The sequence below is a fragment of the Macaca mulatta genome, chromosome 1, assembly GCF_049350105.2.
Source record: "Macaca mulatta isolate MMU2019108-1 chromosome 1, T2T-MMU8v2.0, whole genome shotgun sequence".
In the NCBI taxonomy this organism is placed as follows: domain Eukaryota; kingdom Metazoa; phylum Chordata; class Mammalia; order Primates; family Cercopithecidae; genus Macaca; species Macaca mulatta.
The window spans coordinates 173,319,598-173,336,450 of record NC_133406.1 but is presented as its reverse complement, the minus strand read 5'-3'; the positions used below and the strand labels follow the sequence as shown (position 1 = coordinate 173,336,450).

General features: G+C 41.4%; 1 pseudogene; it reads left to right on the top strand.

Annotated features, from left to right (window-relative positions):
* Positions 1-470: 470 nt before the first annotated feature.
* Positions 471-1,344, top strand: LOC700558 (dnaJ homolog subfamily B member 6 pseudogene; annotated as a pseudogene).
* The last annotated feature ends 15,509 nt before the right edge of the window (positions 1,345-16,853 follow it).

Below are 16,853 nucleotides of genomic sequence, written 5' to 3'. Positions count from 1 at the left end.
GGGCAAGGAGAGGAAGAGCACAGGTTGATAGGTGCAGCAAACCACCATGGCATATGTATATATATGTAACGAACATGCATGTTCTGCACGTGTATCCCGGAAATTAAAGTAAAATTTAAAAATTTTTAAAAATTAAAAAATAAAAATAAATTTAAAAAAAATAGGCTTGAGAGGAAAGTGTGAGTAGTCACCACCACCAGCACAGCAGTGTCAGAGCTGAGAGGCGATACTGGCCACTGCCCCTGCCTCCCGCCTGCCTTCAGCTGCCTCCATCCTCAGACCTGTTCCAGCAATCTCTTAAAATTATGGGTTAGGCTGGGCACGGCAGCTCATGCCTGTAATCCCAGCATTTTGGGAGGCCAAGACAGGTGGATCACCTGAGGTCAGGAGTTCAAGACCAGCCTGGCCAACGTGCTGAAACCCCGTCTCTAGCAAAAATATAAAAATTAGCCAGGCATAGTGGTGCAGGCCTGTAATCCCAGCTGCTTAGGAGGCTGAGACAGAAGAATGTCTTGAACCCCAGAGGCAGAGGTCACAGTGAGCCAAGATGGTGCCACTGCACTCCAGCCTGGATGACAGAACGAGACTCTGTCTCAAACAAACAAACAAAATCATGGTGGATTACTATGAAGCTCTAGGAGTGCGGAGACAGGCCTCACCCGAGGATATTAAAAAGGCACACCAGAGACTGGCACTGAAGTGGCACCTAGATGAAAATCCTGAGAATAAAGAAGAAGCAGAGAGAAAATTCAGACAAGTAGCTGAGGTGTGTGAGGTGTTGTCAGATGCTAAAAAACAGGACATCTATGACAAATATGGCAAAGAAGGATTAAATGGTGGAGGAGGAGGTGGAAGTCATTTTGACAGTCCGTTTGAGTTTGGTTTCACATTCTGTAACCCAGATGATGTTTTCAGGGAATTTTTTGATGGAAGGGACCCATTTTCATTTGACTTCTTTGACGACTCTTTTGAGGACTTGTTTCAGAATCAAAGGGGTTCCCGTGGAAGCAGAAGCCAAGGGTTGGGGTAGTTTTTCTCCACATTCAGTGGATTTCCATCTTTTGGATGTGGATTATCTTCTTTTGATACAGGAGTTATTAATACTTCATTTGGGTCACTAGGTCACGGGGGCCTCGCTTCATTTTCTTCCACATCATTTGGTGGTAGTGGGATTGGCAACTTCAAATCGATAACACTTCTGCTAAAATGGTTAATGGCAGAAAAATCACTACAAATGGAATTGTCAAGAATGGTCAAGAAAGAGTAGAAATTGAAGAAGATGGCCAGTTAATGTCTTTAACAACAAATGTTAAGGAGCAGCTGCTGCACTTGGATAACAAGTAATTCAAGGCATCCACTTAACAGAAATGTGAAACTATAACAAGAACCATCTGAGGATTAACAGAAACTTTTTCTGTAGATTTCAAGGTAACTTGCCTTTCAGAATAATTGCACCTAAAGTATTTATAAACAGCTAATCGGAACCTCTATTTGTCATAGACTTTTGAGTTTATTGTTGGGACCCTTAATAGGACTTTTTTTTTTTTTTTGTCTTTAAAATTATTGTAGGCCAGGTGCAGTGGCTCACACATGTAATCCCAGCACTTTGGGAGGCCAAGGCAGGTGGATCAAGTGAGGTCTGGAGTTCAAAACCAGCCTGGCCAACAGGTGAAACTCCGTCTCTACTAAAAATACAAAAAACTAGCCAGGTGTGGTGGCAGGCGCCTGTAATCCCAGCTACTTGGGAGGCTGAGGCAGAAGAATTGCTTGAACCTGGTAGGCGGAGGCTACAGTGAGCCAAGATCACACCATTGCACTCCAGCCTAGGTGACAGAGCAAGACTCCGTCTCAAAAAAATATATATTATTGTAAATATCTGTATGCTTTTTGCTTTTTTATTAAATGTACTCCAAGGTGAGCCTTGACTCTTTAGTGTAGGACAAGATTGTGCACTAACACCAGCATGGATCTGCTTTTCCATTGTGTCTGAAATGTGAGCCACATAGTGTTGGCCCGCTGTGAGGTCAACATTGCCAGGGCGAATCTTCTACAGAACTAAATTCGTTTTTTTTCAGTATGTAGTAGTAAAATATATTAGTAGTAAAATATATTAATACATTAATGGTAAAACATTTCTGGTTTAATATAAATTAAGGGTGTTTTCTAGCTGAGTCTGAATCCTGGCAACTTAGTCTTGACAATTGTTTAAATATGTGATGTTAAGCTTAGGTTTATAAAAGGAAAACTGGTAAACTGGGTCTTTGACATTTGCTTTTTTTTAAAAGAAAATAAATGCAAATGTGTTTGGTGCAAATAAATAAACAAATAAAAACTATGTTTGACCACTGAACACAATGTATAATCCAGGACTGACTCCTATGCTGAGGGTGAATGTGATGAGAGATTCTCTCTCAGGGATACTATTGAGGCATTCAACAAAATTTGAATATGGACTATAGATTATAAAAAGAAATTTGGTATCAATGTGAAATTTTCTGCATTTGATATCTCTGCTATGGATATTTTGAAGCATATTTTTATTAATATGAAAACACACTGAAGTATTATAGCAAAAGGGTCATTATATATTCAAGCAACCTCTCTTGGATGGTTTAGGGAAAAAAATTATATCTCTAAACAGAGAGAATGAGAGAGAGAATAAAACAAATGTGGTCAGGCGTGATGGCTCATGCCTGTAATCCCAGCACTTTGGGAGGCCAAGATGGGAGGATCGCTTGAGGACAGGAGTTCAAGACCAGCCTGGTCAATACAGCAAAACCTTGTCTCTATTTAGAAGAAAAGAAAAGAAAATGTGGCAAAATGTTAAAAATCGCTAATCGGGTAAAAAGTATAGGAGAATTATTTGTGTGTATTGTTTTCAGTTTTTCTGGAAGTTTAAATTATTACAAAAGATAAGGTTCATTAGAAAGACCACTATCCTTAGACTCAGGAGTCCTGGTTTCAGGTTCAGATTTCCCATTATCCATCTGAGTGACATTTGTCATTTTACATAATTTCTCTGGACCATGCCCCTCTTTGGTAAAATACGAAAGTTATTTGTTTTAACTGTGGATTGGCATTCCATTATAGAAACAAATAGCTCACTCATTCCTCTAAACTGAGTGGTTTCTACTTCTTCCCTGTTATGAGTCGTGCTGCAGTGAACGGCTGTATTCATGGTTCCCTGTGCTCACGTACAGGTGTGTGTCGTAGGGCACAGCCATGTTGATCCATGTGGGTAAAATAAAAAACGTAATATCGAGTGAAAAAAAGCACACTGAAAATATATTTAATATGATTCCATTTATGTAAATTTTCAGACACTAACATACATCATAAAAGTACAAAAACATGCATCAGATTGATATACGCCGGCATATCCTTAGAGCTTATCTCTGGGCAGAAAGGGAGGAAGAAGGAAGGAGTAGAGTGGGCTGTAGTTACATCTATAATGTTTTTTCTTCTTGAGAGAGTGAGAGATTGATCTACGGTAAGGGTGGGTTCAGCTAATGACTCTTGGTGTCTTCCAGCGCTAGTGATCTATAATCAAGTTAATTTGTAACCTTAAAATACTTTATAGCCTTTACCCTGCTTGCAAGTGTGTGTAGATTTAACAGAATTCAACAAGCATGTACTGAGAAAATTCTTTACCCAGGGCATTGAGCTACCTACAGTGAAGTCAGAGGGAAATAAAACATGGTTTGGAATGCTTTGTGGGAAAGAGGACTCTGATGTGGTGTTAAAGATAAGCTTGGTTAATCATTTCCTTGAGATAATGGCACATAAGCTACAATTAAAGGAGAAAATGGACATATGAGGGAGGGAGGACTTTGTTAGAGCTATGCTTTTAGGCATATATTCCTTATATGAACATTTATTCTTAGCTTTGTTGGCTCGGTGAACGGCCTAGGAAAGTTACATTCCAGAAGGAAACATGTTATAACACATGAGAATTGATTGGTCCTCCATGAGTACCTACAATTGAATTCTATATATTAAAACAGCGGAAAAACACACACAAATAGAAAATAGTTTTAATCAAGGACTGGTATCCAAAGCAAAACAAAGTGGAAATTTGGTAATTATCCTGTGACTTTCTGCAACTTAACAACCAAACTTCGAGCAAGGAGTTCACATATTGTTGTGCACACACCCTTACAGCAAAACATATCTCTCTACCTCTGAGAGTCATCTTAGGCAAACGTGAACAGAAGGATGCCTCCATCAGGGCTCTTTTAGTACCAAAAAACAGAAAACCTGACTCCAATGAACTTAAATGAAACTAAAAGGTCCAAGGATAGATTTTTAACTTCAAGTACACCTTGATCCAGGAGCTCAGGCAATGGCATTATAAGGAAGCCTAAAGACCCCCTCTACCCATCTTTGGGGTTTTGGGTTTTTGATTTTTGTTGTTGTCGATTTGTTTTGTTTTTTTGAGATGGGGTCTCGCTCTGTCACCCAAGCTAGAGTACAGTGGCGCGATCTCAGCTCACAGCTCTCCTCTGTCTCCTGGGTTCAAGCGATTCTCCTGCCTCAGCCTCATGAGTAGCTGGGATTACAGGCACACACCGTTACACCCAACTAATTTTTGTATTTTTAGCAGAGACAGGGTTTTACCACGTTGGCCAGGCTGGTCTTGAACTCCTGACTTCAAGTGATACCCCTGCCTCGGCCTCCCAAAGTGCTGGGATTACAGACGTGAGCCACTGCACCTGGCCCATCTTTGTTTTTAAGTGGAATCTTCTGCTGGGTCTAGGAGCTGTTACTGAACCAAACTTGGGTGGCACAGCAAAGCCAAACACTGACATCAGGATTTTCAGCTGGAGAAAATGAGGCATTTATTGCAGGGCACCAAGCAAGGAGAAGTGGCAGCTTATGCTTAAGATCAGAACTCCCTAATGGCTTAGAGGTAAGAGTTTTTAAAGATGGGGAGGCAGGCTGAGCACAGTGGCTCATGCCTGTAATCCCAGCACTTCGAGAGGCTGAGGTGGGAGGATTGTCTGAGCCCAGGAGTTCAAGACCAGCCTGGGCAACATGACAAGAACCTGTCTCTATTAAAAATATAAATAAATAACTTAAAAAAAAAAAAAGATGGGGAGGCAGAGGTTACAAGCAAAATCATAAATCAGTACATGGAGGTTATATATTAATTTGACCTAAAAAGGCAGGACGTCTCAAAGTGGGGTGTGGGATGGGGGTGGCCCACAGGTCATAGGTGGATTCAAAAAGATTCTCTGATTTGTGATTTGTTAGGGAAGCAAAGCTTTGTCTAAAAACTTGGCATCAGCAGGAAGAAATGTCGAGCTCTGGCCTGTGGGCATGACTTCCTTCAGGACCCTCAGGAAGAAATTTAGGACAAAGAATGGGGATCAGAGCTCAGTCCTCAGTGCCCCCTTATCTGAGGTCTATGTGCCAGCAGATGACATTTTCCATTGGGTAATGGTCCAGGTTTCTGAAAAACAACTTGGGGACCGAGATGTTATCTTTAGTTTCTACATGGAGCCAAACATTTTGGGACTTTAACTTCCCTGGCTATTGTTTTAAGCTGTTATTACCTTCTTGTTTATCAGGTTGCTCATGTACTTCTCAAGGCTAGCTGGGTGCCTGGAATTTCCCTTGAAGGAACTAAAGATTTTCCTTTATTTCCATGTTTGAAGGAAGTCCCCAGGAGGCCCCTAAGAGGGTTCCCTGCTCCATCTCAACCAAATTGATACAAGATAGATTAATAGGACAAAAGCATACAGGTTTTATTAATTTTACATATACATAGGGATCCTCACAAGAGAGGGAAGACCCAAAGAAATGGCCAAAGCAGAAAATTTTTATACCTTTCAGGCAAAGAATGACACATTTTGTGAAGAAATGACAAGACTGGGTCTGGGCTAGGGACAGTAAATTCTAGGGTAATCACTAAGAGATATATGGAGGGCTGTAAGGCTAGTGAAAGAGGAGGATTATTTTAGTAAGCTTATTTATTCGGATCCATTGCAGCATCACTTCTCAGTCACAGCTAATAAGGGTTATCTTCTCATGCTAGGACAGGCAAGGCTTGCTTGCTTGCTTGCTTGCTTGCTTGCTTGCTTGCTTGCTTGCTTTCTTTCTTTCTTTCTTTCTTTCTTTCTTTCTCTCTCTCTCTCTTTCTTCCTTCCTTCTTTCCTTCCTTCCTTCCTTCTTTCTTTCTTCTTTCTTTCTTTTTTCCTTCCTTCTTTCTTCTTTCTTTCTTTTTCCTTCCTTCCTTTCTTCTTTCTTTCTTTTTCCTTCCTTCCTTCCTTCTTTCTTTCTTTCTTTCTCTCTTTCTTTCTTTCTTTCTTTTTCCTTCCTTCCTTCCTTTCCTCTTTCTTTCTTTCTTTCTTTCTTTCTTTCTTTCTTTCTTTCTTTCTTTCTTTCTTTTCCTTTTTTACTTTAAGTTCTGGGATACATGTGCAGAACATGCAGGTTTGTTACATAGGTATACATGTGCCATGGTGGTATGCTGTACCTATCAACCTATCATCTAGGTTTTAAGCCCCACATCTATTAGGAATTTGTCCTAATGTTCTCCCTCCCCTTGTTCCCCGCCCCCTGACAGTCCCTGGTGTGTGATGTTCCCCTCCCTGTGTCCATGTGTTCTCATTGTTTACCTCCTACTTATGAGTGAGAACATGCAATGTTTGGTTTTCTGTTTTGTGTTAATTTGCTGAGAATGATGGCTTCCAACTTCATCTATGTCCCTGCAAAGGACATGAGCTCATTCTTTTTTATGGCTGCACCTTCCTTTATTTTTTTAAGAGATGAGATGTTACTCTGTTACTCAGGCTGGAGTGGAGTGGTGTGATCATAGCTTACTGCAGCCTTGAACTCCTGGGCTCAAACAATCCTCCTGCCTCAGCCTCCCAAGTAGGTGGGACTAAGGTGTACACCACCACACCTGACTTGAAGGCAACTTTCTCACAGAAATGTTTTATGGCTTGCTATAGGTAAGAAAGGGCAGTTCAGATGGTGCTTTCTGCAACTGCTGCTTCTCAAGTGCTTTCAGCTAGAAATAATCAAAGTGCAAGCTGAGCATTTTGGAGTGTTATATCCTTAACTTCTTCAGCATCAAGACTGTTTCTCCCCATTTCTTGCCTTGTCTTTTTGCAATGTTGGCATCATTTCTAGGCTTACACATATAACTCCAGACTCAGGTCATCCTTACTGTTACAGTCCTGGAAAAACAAGACAGCCTCAGCTCAGTAGTTCCTATACAAATTCCAATGTTTAGGTTGCTTGGCATAACTGGAGTCACATGCTTATCCCTAAACTAAGTAATCATTGTTGCCAGGAAATATGGTATTCTCATTGGCCAGATCAAGTCACATGCTTACCAGAGAAGTGATGGGGAACTAGCTCCACTTTGTGTATATTGGGGAGGAGGTGTTCTCAGTCAACACTTCTCAAACTTGAATGTGCCTTCAAATTGCCGGGGAGCTGTTAAAATGCAGATTCTTCCTAGCACTTTGGGACGCCAGGGTGGGCAGATTACTTGAGTTCAGGAGTTTGAGACCAGCCTAGCCAAAATGGTGAAACCCCGTCTCTTCTAAAAATACAAAAATTAGCTGGGCGTGGTGGTGTGCGCTTATAGTCCCAGCTACTGGGAGGCTGAAACAGGAGAATCGCTTGAACCTGGGAGGTGGGAGTTGCAGTGAGCTGAGATCGCACCACTGCACTCCAGCCTGGGTGGCAGAGCAAGACCCTGTCTCAAAAAAATTAATTAATTAATTAAAATAAAAAATAAAATGCAGATTCTGATTCAGCAGTTCTGGAATAGGCCCAGAGAGCCTGCATTTCCAATGGCCCTTTTCAGATCAGACTCCCAAAGTGCATATTAATCTGCTAAGGATTATGAGCGTAGTTAGTTGAACTAACTACAGTAGTAGTAGCAGTAGTAGTAGTATAGTAGTTAGTTTGCAGTAGGCCCGTAATATGAGGGGCCTAGTGCAAAATGAGAATGTGGGACCCATCATTCAACGATTATTAAGAATTTTAAGAAAGTGATAACAAAGCACTTAACAAAACACAGAGCTATTATACCGTTGAAGCATGTGCAACTTCACAGGTCACATGCCCATGGAGCCGGCTTTGATTGTAGCCTTCTGTTTTGATGAGTTTGAATTGGGACCAGAGAAGGATTGCTGTAAACAGTAGGGGAGAGGCAGAGGCAGAGCCTGTGGTCCTTCTCTGCTCTCCTCCAAACAGATTTGGCCTCATTGTTGAATGAATGTTGAACATTTGAAAACCAACCACCTTTCTGCAGGAGCACTAGTTATCCGCCTGTTTGTGGAGCCCATGTATCTCCATCCAGTTCTCATCAGGAGAGCCATGAAATGCTTACCTTTTATCCTTAATTGCCACTGACTTTGCCTCCGTGTTAGGCTAGATGTTCTTGCTGTGTGTCTCCAAAGGCCTTTACACTTTCACAACCTAACCCTTCGCATGTATTATTTCCATTAACTAGTTTAGTCATCTGTCTTTCCTCCTGGACTATAAGTTCAAGGAGGGGTAGAGACAGTGTCTGTCTTCTTTATCTTTGTGGCCCCTTTCTTTAGCATGTGCCTGGAGTAATACTTCTAAATATACATTAACTGAGTTGACAATGAGAGTAATAGTTAACATATCTGTCATTGTCAGATGTTTTAATTTTAGCCATTTTGGTGGGTGAGAAGTGGTATCCTATTGTGGTTTTAATTTGCATATCCCAGATGACTAATAAGGTTGAGCACCATCTCATGTACTTATTGACTTTGAATACCCTCTGTATTCGTGTGCTAGGGTTGTCATAACAAGGTACCACCGACTGGGTGACTCAAACAACGGAAATTTATTTTCTCACAATTTTGGAGACTAGAAGTCTAGAAGATTAAGGTGCTGGCAGGTTTGCTTTCTTCTGAGGACTCTCTCCTTGACGTGTAGAGGGCTGTGTTCTCCCTTTGTCTTCACATGCTCTTCCCCTGTTTGTGTGTGTCCTAATCTCCCCTTTATAAGGACAGCAGTCGTATTGAATTGGGGCCCACCCTAGTGACCTCATTTTAATTTAATTACTTCTTTAAAGATGCTATCTCCAAATGCAGTCATATTCTGAGGTACTGGAGTTGGGGCTTCAGCATATGAACCTGGGGGGATACCATTCAGCTCATAACATCCTTTTTTGTATAAGTGTCTCTTCAAGTATCTTGACCATTTTTCTTTTGAGTTACCTACTGTTAGGAGCTCTTGATATCTCTTTGACTCAAGCCTTTTCTGCAAGCCCTTTGCTGTTGGTTACATGGGTTACAACTATCTCCATCCATTCTTCTAATGATATCTTCTAATAAATTGAAGTCCTTAATTTTAATATAGTTCAATTTGTCAATGTTTCCCTTTATGACTAGTGCTTTTCTTTTTTCTATTTAGAAAATCTTTGCTTCCTCCAAAGTAATGAGACATTCTCTATGTCTCTTCAAAACTTTTGTTTGTTTTACATTTCATATTTAGACATATGGTCCACCTGAAATTTCTTTTTATGTATGGTGTAAGGAAGGGTTCAATATGTGTTTTTCCAAACATATATTTAATTGATCCAGCAACATTGATTGGAAAAAAACGTATTTTCCACTCTGCTCTGGCAGCATTGGATCTATAAGTTATTCTGCAGAAAAATTGATATTTTAATAACATTAAGTCTTTAAGTCTATGGTTTTATTATCATGAATTCTGCGTAGGACTTCTTGATATTTATCTTAAATCTGTGGCTTGATAACTTTTGTCATTTTGGAAAACTCTCAGAAATCATCTCTTCAAATATTTCTTCTGCTGTATTCTCTCTCTTCTCTCTGTGGAATCCAGTTACATGTATGCTAGACCTTTTTATTCTGCCTCACATGTCTCTTACAGCTTTTTGTCTCTCCCTACTTCAGTCTGCATATTTTGTTCTGACCTGTATTCCAATTTACTTATTTTCCCTTCAGCAGCATCTAATATGCTATTATATCAATCCCTTCAGTTCTTACTTTGCAATTGTATTTTTTTAGTCCTAGAATTTCCATTTGATTAATTTTTACAGTTTTCATTTCTCTGCCAAACTTTCCATTTTGTTATTTAATTTCTTAAACATTAATTTCTTAATATCTTTAGTTTGATGAGAATGCTCATTAAAATACACATTTAAAAATTCTAATATTTACATCTCCCATGGCTCTTTCCAGTTTGGGATCAATTATATATTATTTTTGTAGGCCTCATTATTTCTTAACTCACCTCCAAACACTTGTATGTGAAAAATTATAAGAGCAATTTGAGGCTTTGGAAAATGTTCTCTTCCTCCACAGAGGATTAACATTTGCTTCTGGTAGCAAGTTTGGCCAGAGGTAGGTCATCTTAATGCAACCTGGGATTAAAATAATCCAAAGGTAGGCCTCAGTTCTTGTGAAGTCTGTTCTCATTTACATTTATTCCTAAGACAATGCCCTTCAGGATCCCAGCTGAATGCCTGAAGTGTCTACCAGGAAACCTTTTCTAGCTTTGTCTTTTGTTTCTTCCACTTTTTTTTTTTTGTCCCTACAGCTCATAGGACACCTCATGGAGCTTCCTCAGCCACCAGCCACTTTGTCGGGTTTCCTCTAAGGGGAAAGAGAGTCCAAATACCAGGCTTACATATCTAGGCTTTCTTTTTCTTCCAAGACTTGGTCCTGCAAATTCTCCGTCTTCCCAGGTCTCTTGTCAGTTAGGTTTGGATAGGAAAATATATAACTAGCATTGGTTTCTTAGAAGCTGAATTTCTGAGATGGTTCCATTGTCAGGTCTGCTGAGTTGTGCTCAGGTGTCTGTCCCTTGGATGCCTCCTGGTACTGCCTCTCGAACAAAGAGCGTCATCACCAATCCTTGTGTGATGATGTCAACTTGATTGGATTGTGGGATACAAAGTATTAATCCTGGGTGTGTCTGTGAGGGTGTTGCCAAAAGATATTAACATTTGAGTCAATGGGTTGGGGAAAGCAGATCCACCCTTAATCTGGTGGGCACAATCTAATCAGCTTCCAGCGAATATAAAGCAAGCAGAAAAATGTGAAAAAGAGACAATGGGCCTAGCCTCCCAGCCTACATCTTTCTCCTCTGCTGGATGCTTCCTGCCCTCAAACGTCAAACTCCAAGTTCTTCAGTTTTGGGACTTGGACTGGCTCTCTTTGCTCCTTAGCTTACAGACAGCCTATTGTGGGATGTTGTGATAGTGTAAGTTAATACTTAATAAACTCATATATATGTGTGTGTGTGTGTGTGTATACATATATATCCTATTAGTTCTGTCCCTCTAAGAGAACCCTGACTAATACAGATTTTGGTACCAGGAATGGTTCTAGAGGAACAGAATATTAAGGATGGAGTTCTTTAGTTGGTTTTGGGGTTTCTGGAGTTGGCTGCTTAATATGATTCAACTCCAAAATGCTAGGGACTCTACTTCCAATAGTATAGATAAAACTGATAGTTCTTGGCATGAACTGTTTAGAGAGTTATGCAAAATAAATGCATTTGATGCTCCCGATTCACCACTCATGAGAAGCAAGGAGTTTAGTGACTCTATACATAGTACCTTTGACCATATGTGGAGAACCAAGGAATATAATGAAGCAGATTGGCTGCTCCTAAGCTCAGTGGACAAAGTGATGAAAGAAAATGATGAACCCAGGGATTCTATCTCCTGGCTTCAGAAGCAGATACTGAGCCTCAAATCTGCTAAGATTTCCCCGAGTGAGAGTCTTGTCTCCTATAGAGAAAGAGCTGAAATTGTGGAAAAACAGACATGAGCTTTTATTATGTGAGTAGCTGTTCACCTGCAGCGAAAGATGAATGCACAGCCTCGCCAGATGTCTACTGTTAAAGGCATTGATTGGAAAAGAATGGGACCCTGCAACTTGGAATGGGGACATGTGGGAGGACCCTGATGAAGCTGAGGACACTGAGTTTGTAAACTCTGATGAACCTTTTTTGGCAGAAGGAACAGCTTCCCCATCCCCAGTAGTGGCAACATCCCTCCTGGACCCACGCTGCCGTCAGCCTTTCCATCTTTGAGAAAATAAACCCTGCATTGCCTGAGGCAACAGTGATGGCCCCCCTGAGGCAGTTGCCAGGCAAGGTAATGTTGATTCTCCTCAGAAGCCACCCTCAACACCTCTGTTTGTTTCTAGACTTATAACTAGATGCATGTCCCAGTGGGCCCCTAGAGGTGAGGTTGAGAGTGTGACCCATGCGGAGGTGCACTACACTTGAAAAAAACTGTTTGAGTTTTCTAATTAATATAAACAGAAATCTGGAGAACAGGCATGGGAATGGATATTAAGGGTATGAGATAATGGTGGAAGGAACATAGAGTAGGATCAGGCTGAATTTATTGATTTGGGCCCACTAAGTAGGGACTCTGCATTTAATGTTGCAGCTCAAGGAGTTAAAAAAAAAAAGGTTCTAATAGTTTATTTGCTTGGTTAGCTGAAATATGGATTAAAATACGACTCACTGTGAGTGAGCTGGAAAAGGCTGATCTCTCTTGGTTTAATGCAGAGGAAGGGATCCAAAGGCTTAGGGAGATTGGGATGGTGGAGCGGATTAGTCACTTTAGACCTCTCATCCCAGCTGGGACGGTCCAGAAAATATACCCTGGACCAATGCCTTGCGAAATAGATTTGCGAGGGCGGCACCTGCATCTTTGAAGAGCCCTGTAATCGCTCTTCCTATATGTCAGATCTAATAGTCGGAAGTACAAAATTTAAATACATTGGGAATGATCGGATCAGGGGATGGCAGGGACCAAGTGGCAGCGCTCAACTGTCAAAGGTAAGGTGGGTGTAGCTCCTGTAATGGACAGCAGAGGCAAAGCAGAAATCAGAATATTCTTACTCGTGTAGAACTCTGGCGGTGGCTAATTAATCGCGGTGTTTCTAGAAGTGAAATTGATAGGCAGCCTACTGCATTCTTATTCAAATTATACAAACAGAAAACTTTTAGGTCAAATGGACAAAAGACTAATTTGAATTATAAAAACAGAGAATCACAGCCCCTCCATCAATTTCCAGACTTGAGCCAGTTTACAGACTTAGAACCTTTTGAATGAAGGGGAGGCCACGTCACCTTGAGGAAGAACCCCATTACATTACCGACAATTTATTCAGTGAATCTTTCTCCCATCCTTCCCCAAGGACACAGTTGGCTTTTTACCCGGGTAACTGTGCACTGGGGAAAGGGAAATGATCAGACATTTCGGGGACTACTGGTCACTGGCTCTGAGCTGATGTTGATTCCAGGGGATCCAAAATGTCACTGTGGTCCTCCAGTTAAAGTAGGGGCTTATGGAGGTCAGGTAATTAATGGGCTTTGGTGGAAACTGAACGTTTGACTATGGGTCATCAGGTCACCATGTGACCTGAACTGTCTATCATGAACTGGGTGCTTTCTGACCCATCTAGCCATAAAGTGGGTCACACACAGCAGCATTCCATCATCAAATGTTAGTGGTATACACATGACTGGACTCAAGCAGTTCCTGAAGGCACAAGTAAGTTACATGAGGAAGTGGCTCAAATGTCCATGGTCTCCACTCCTGCCACCCTGTCTTTTCTCCCCCAGCCTGCACTGATGGCCTCATGGGGAGTTCTCTATGATCAGTTAACAGAGGAAGAGAAGACTAGGGCCTGGTTCACAGATGGTTCTGCACAATATGCAGGCACCACCTGCAAGTGGATCTGCAGTACTATAGCCCCTTTCTAGGACATCCCTGAAGAACAGCGGTGAAGGGAAATCTTCCCAGTGGGCAGAATTTCGAGCAGTGCAGCTGCTTGTGCACTTTCACAAGGAAGGAGAAATGACTAGATATGAAATTATATACTGATTCATGGGCTATAGCCAATGGTTTGGCTGAATGCTCAGGAACTTGAAAAAAGCATGATTGGAAAATTGATGACAAAGAAATTTGGGGAAGAGGTATATGGATGGACCTCTCTGAGGAGACAAAAACTCTGAAGATATTTGTATTCTATGTGAGTGCTCACCAACGGGTGACCTCAGTGGAGGAGGAGTTTAATAATCAAGTGGATAGGATGACCCATTCTGTGGACATCACTCAGCCTCTTTCCCCAGTAACCCCTTTCATCGCCCAACGGGCCCATGAACAAAGTGGCCATGGTGGCAGGGATGGAGGTTATGCATAGGCTTAGCAACATGGACTTCCACTTACTAAGGCTAACTTGGCCACGGCCACTGCTGAGTGCCCAATTTGTCAGCAGCAGAGACCAACACTGAGCCCTCAGTATGGCACCAACCCTTTGGGTGATCATCCAGCTACTTGGTAGCAGGTTGATTATATTGGACCTGTTCCATCATGGAAAGGGCAGAGGTTTGTCTGCACTGTTATAGACACTTACTCTGGATATGGGTTTGCCTATCTTGCATGCAATACTTCTGCCAAGACTACCATCCATGGACTCACGGAATGCCTCACCCACTGTCATAGTATTGCGCACAGCATTGCCTCTGACCAAGGAACTCACTTTAGGGGTAAAGAAGTGTGGCAGTGGGTTCATGCTCACGAAATTCACTGGTGTTACCATGTTCCCCATCATCCTGAAGCAGCTGGGTTGATATAACGGTGGAATGGCCTTTTGAAGTCACAATTACAACGCCAACTCGGTGACAATACTTTGCAGGGCTGGGGCAAAGTTCTCCAGAAGGCCAGATATGCTCTGACTCAGTGTCCAATATATGTTACTGTTTCTCCCAAAGTCGGGATTCACGGGTCCAGAAATCAAGGGATGGAAGTAGAAGTGGCACCACTCACCATCACCTCTGTGAGCCACTAGCAAATTTTTTGCTTCCTGTTCCTGCAACATTATGTTCTTCTGGCCTAGAGGTCTTAATTCCAGAAGGAGGAACACTGCCACCAAGAGACACAACAATCATTCCATTAAACTGGAAGTTAAGATTCCCACCTGAACACTTTGGGCTCCTTCTACCTTTAAGTCAACAGGCTAAGAAGGGAGTTACAGTATTGGCTGGGGTGATTGACCCGGACTATCGAGATGAAATCAGTCTATTCCTCCATAGCGGAGGTAAGGAAAAGTATTCATGGAATACAAGAGATTCATTAGGGCATCTCTTGGTATCAGTATGTCCTGTGATTAAGGTCAATGGGAAATTATAACAGCCCAGTCCAGGTAGGACTACAAATGACCCAGACCCTTCAGGGATGAAGGTTGGGTAACTCCACCAGGAAAAATATGTATGTATGTATGTGTATATATATATATATATATATATATATATATATATATGTGGAAATATATTTATATCTCATATGGAAGAGGACATCTTCCATACGAGAGTTTTATTTCTTCTTTTCTATGACATTTCATGATCTCTTGGTCAAGTCTTACTGAAGTTGTGGAGTGTGCCACCTTACTCTCCTCTGCATCTTTTTTTTTTTTTTTTCAGATGGAGTATCACTCTGTTGCCCAGGCTGGAGTGCAGTGATGAGATCTCGGCTCACTGCAACCTCCACTTCCCAGGTTCAAGTGATTCTCCTGCCTCAGCCTCCCCAGCAACTGGGATTACAGGCACACACCACCACGCCCAGCTAATTTCTGTATTTTTAGTAGAGACAGGGTTTCACCATGTTGGCCAGCATGGTCTCGAACTCCTGGACTCAAGCAATCCACCTCCTTGGCCTCCCAAAGTGTTGGGATTACAGGTATGCGCCACCACACCTGGCCCCCTCTGCATCTTTCTGCCTCATCCACAGAGTACCCATTCTCTTCTTCCTCCAAGTCATTCTCCTTTCTATTTCAAGAGTGACTTAAAAAGAGGATTAGGTCAATGTTTTCAGTCCCTCAGTTCTTTATAGTCCAGGACAAAGGGCAACTATCTTTCCTAGACATAACATGCCTCTCTGACTTTGTCCTCTGCTGGGAAAACACTTCTTGCACCTGCTGGGTTTTTTTTTTTTCTTAATGATACCTTGAGTTTAAAGTAATATTTATGCCAAAATGGCATATTTTGAGGTGGCCTATTCCACTACCATTCACACCTCATGAATTTTTATGTCTCATAGGAATTATGCCAACCTCCCCAAGCTCAACCTGCACTTTGACTCCTTGCTTCCAACCATACTATTCCATCTCCATAAATGGTCCTTCCACACTCCTTTGTGCCTGCACAGTTCCTATTCATCCTCCTGGACCCACCTCAAGTGTCACATCCAGTGCCACTCTGTTTTTGATTCCCTAAGAATGAGTCAAATCCTGCTCGGATTATTGCCATAGCAGTGTGGACATTTTATAACTTACTCTTGTGCATATCATCCTTTTAGAAAAATCTTTATATCTGTTTTCCTCCCAAAATTGAGAACAGACTGAGGACATTAAATTCTACCCATCTTGATATTCTCAGCAATTAGCACTGCACACTGAATGATTGTTTAAACAAATGCGCAAATATGAGCTTGAGGGAGATTAAATTGGCAAAAGAGTGACTAGGAGAATAATACAAAGGCAATTACTAGTGATGACAATAGGAATACATGGAATATCAAGGTGGCAAAGTTAAAAGGATTTCACACCAAGTAAAATTAGGAAGGAGAGAGAAAAAAACAGAATTGATGCCAAGTCAAAATTCTTTAGTTGTACACCGTTTTGAAAATCTAAAGGAAGTTTTTTAACTTCCTTTATATTCATTCCTGGGGGGAAGAAAATGCACATATGCATTTTTGCATGTTAAATGAGGAGATTCCTTTCTTAAATGTCCCCAGCTCAAGTTTACAGACCACTACTTTAAAACCATGAGACTAGATGGTTTGCAAGGTAGTGATACCATTAACTAAC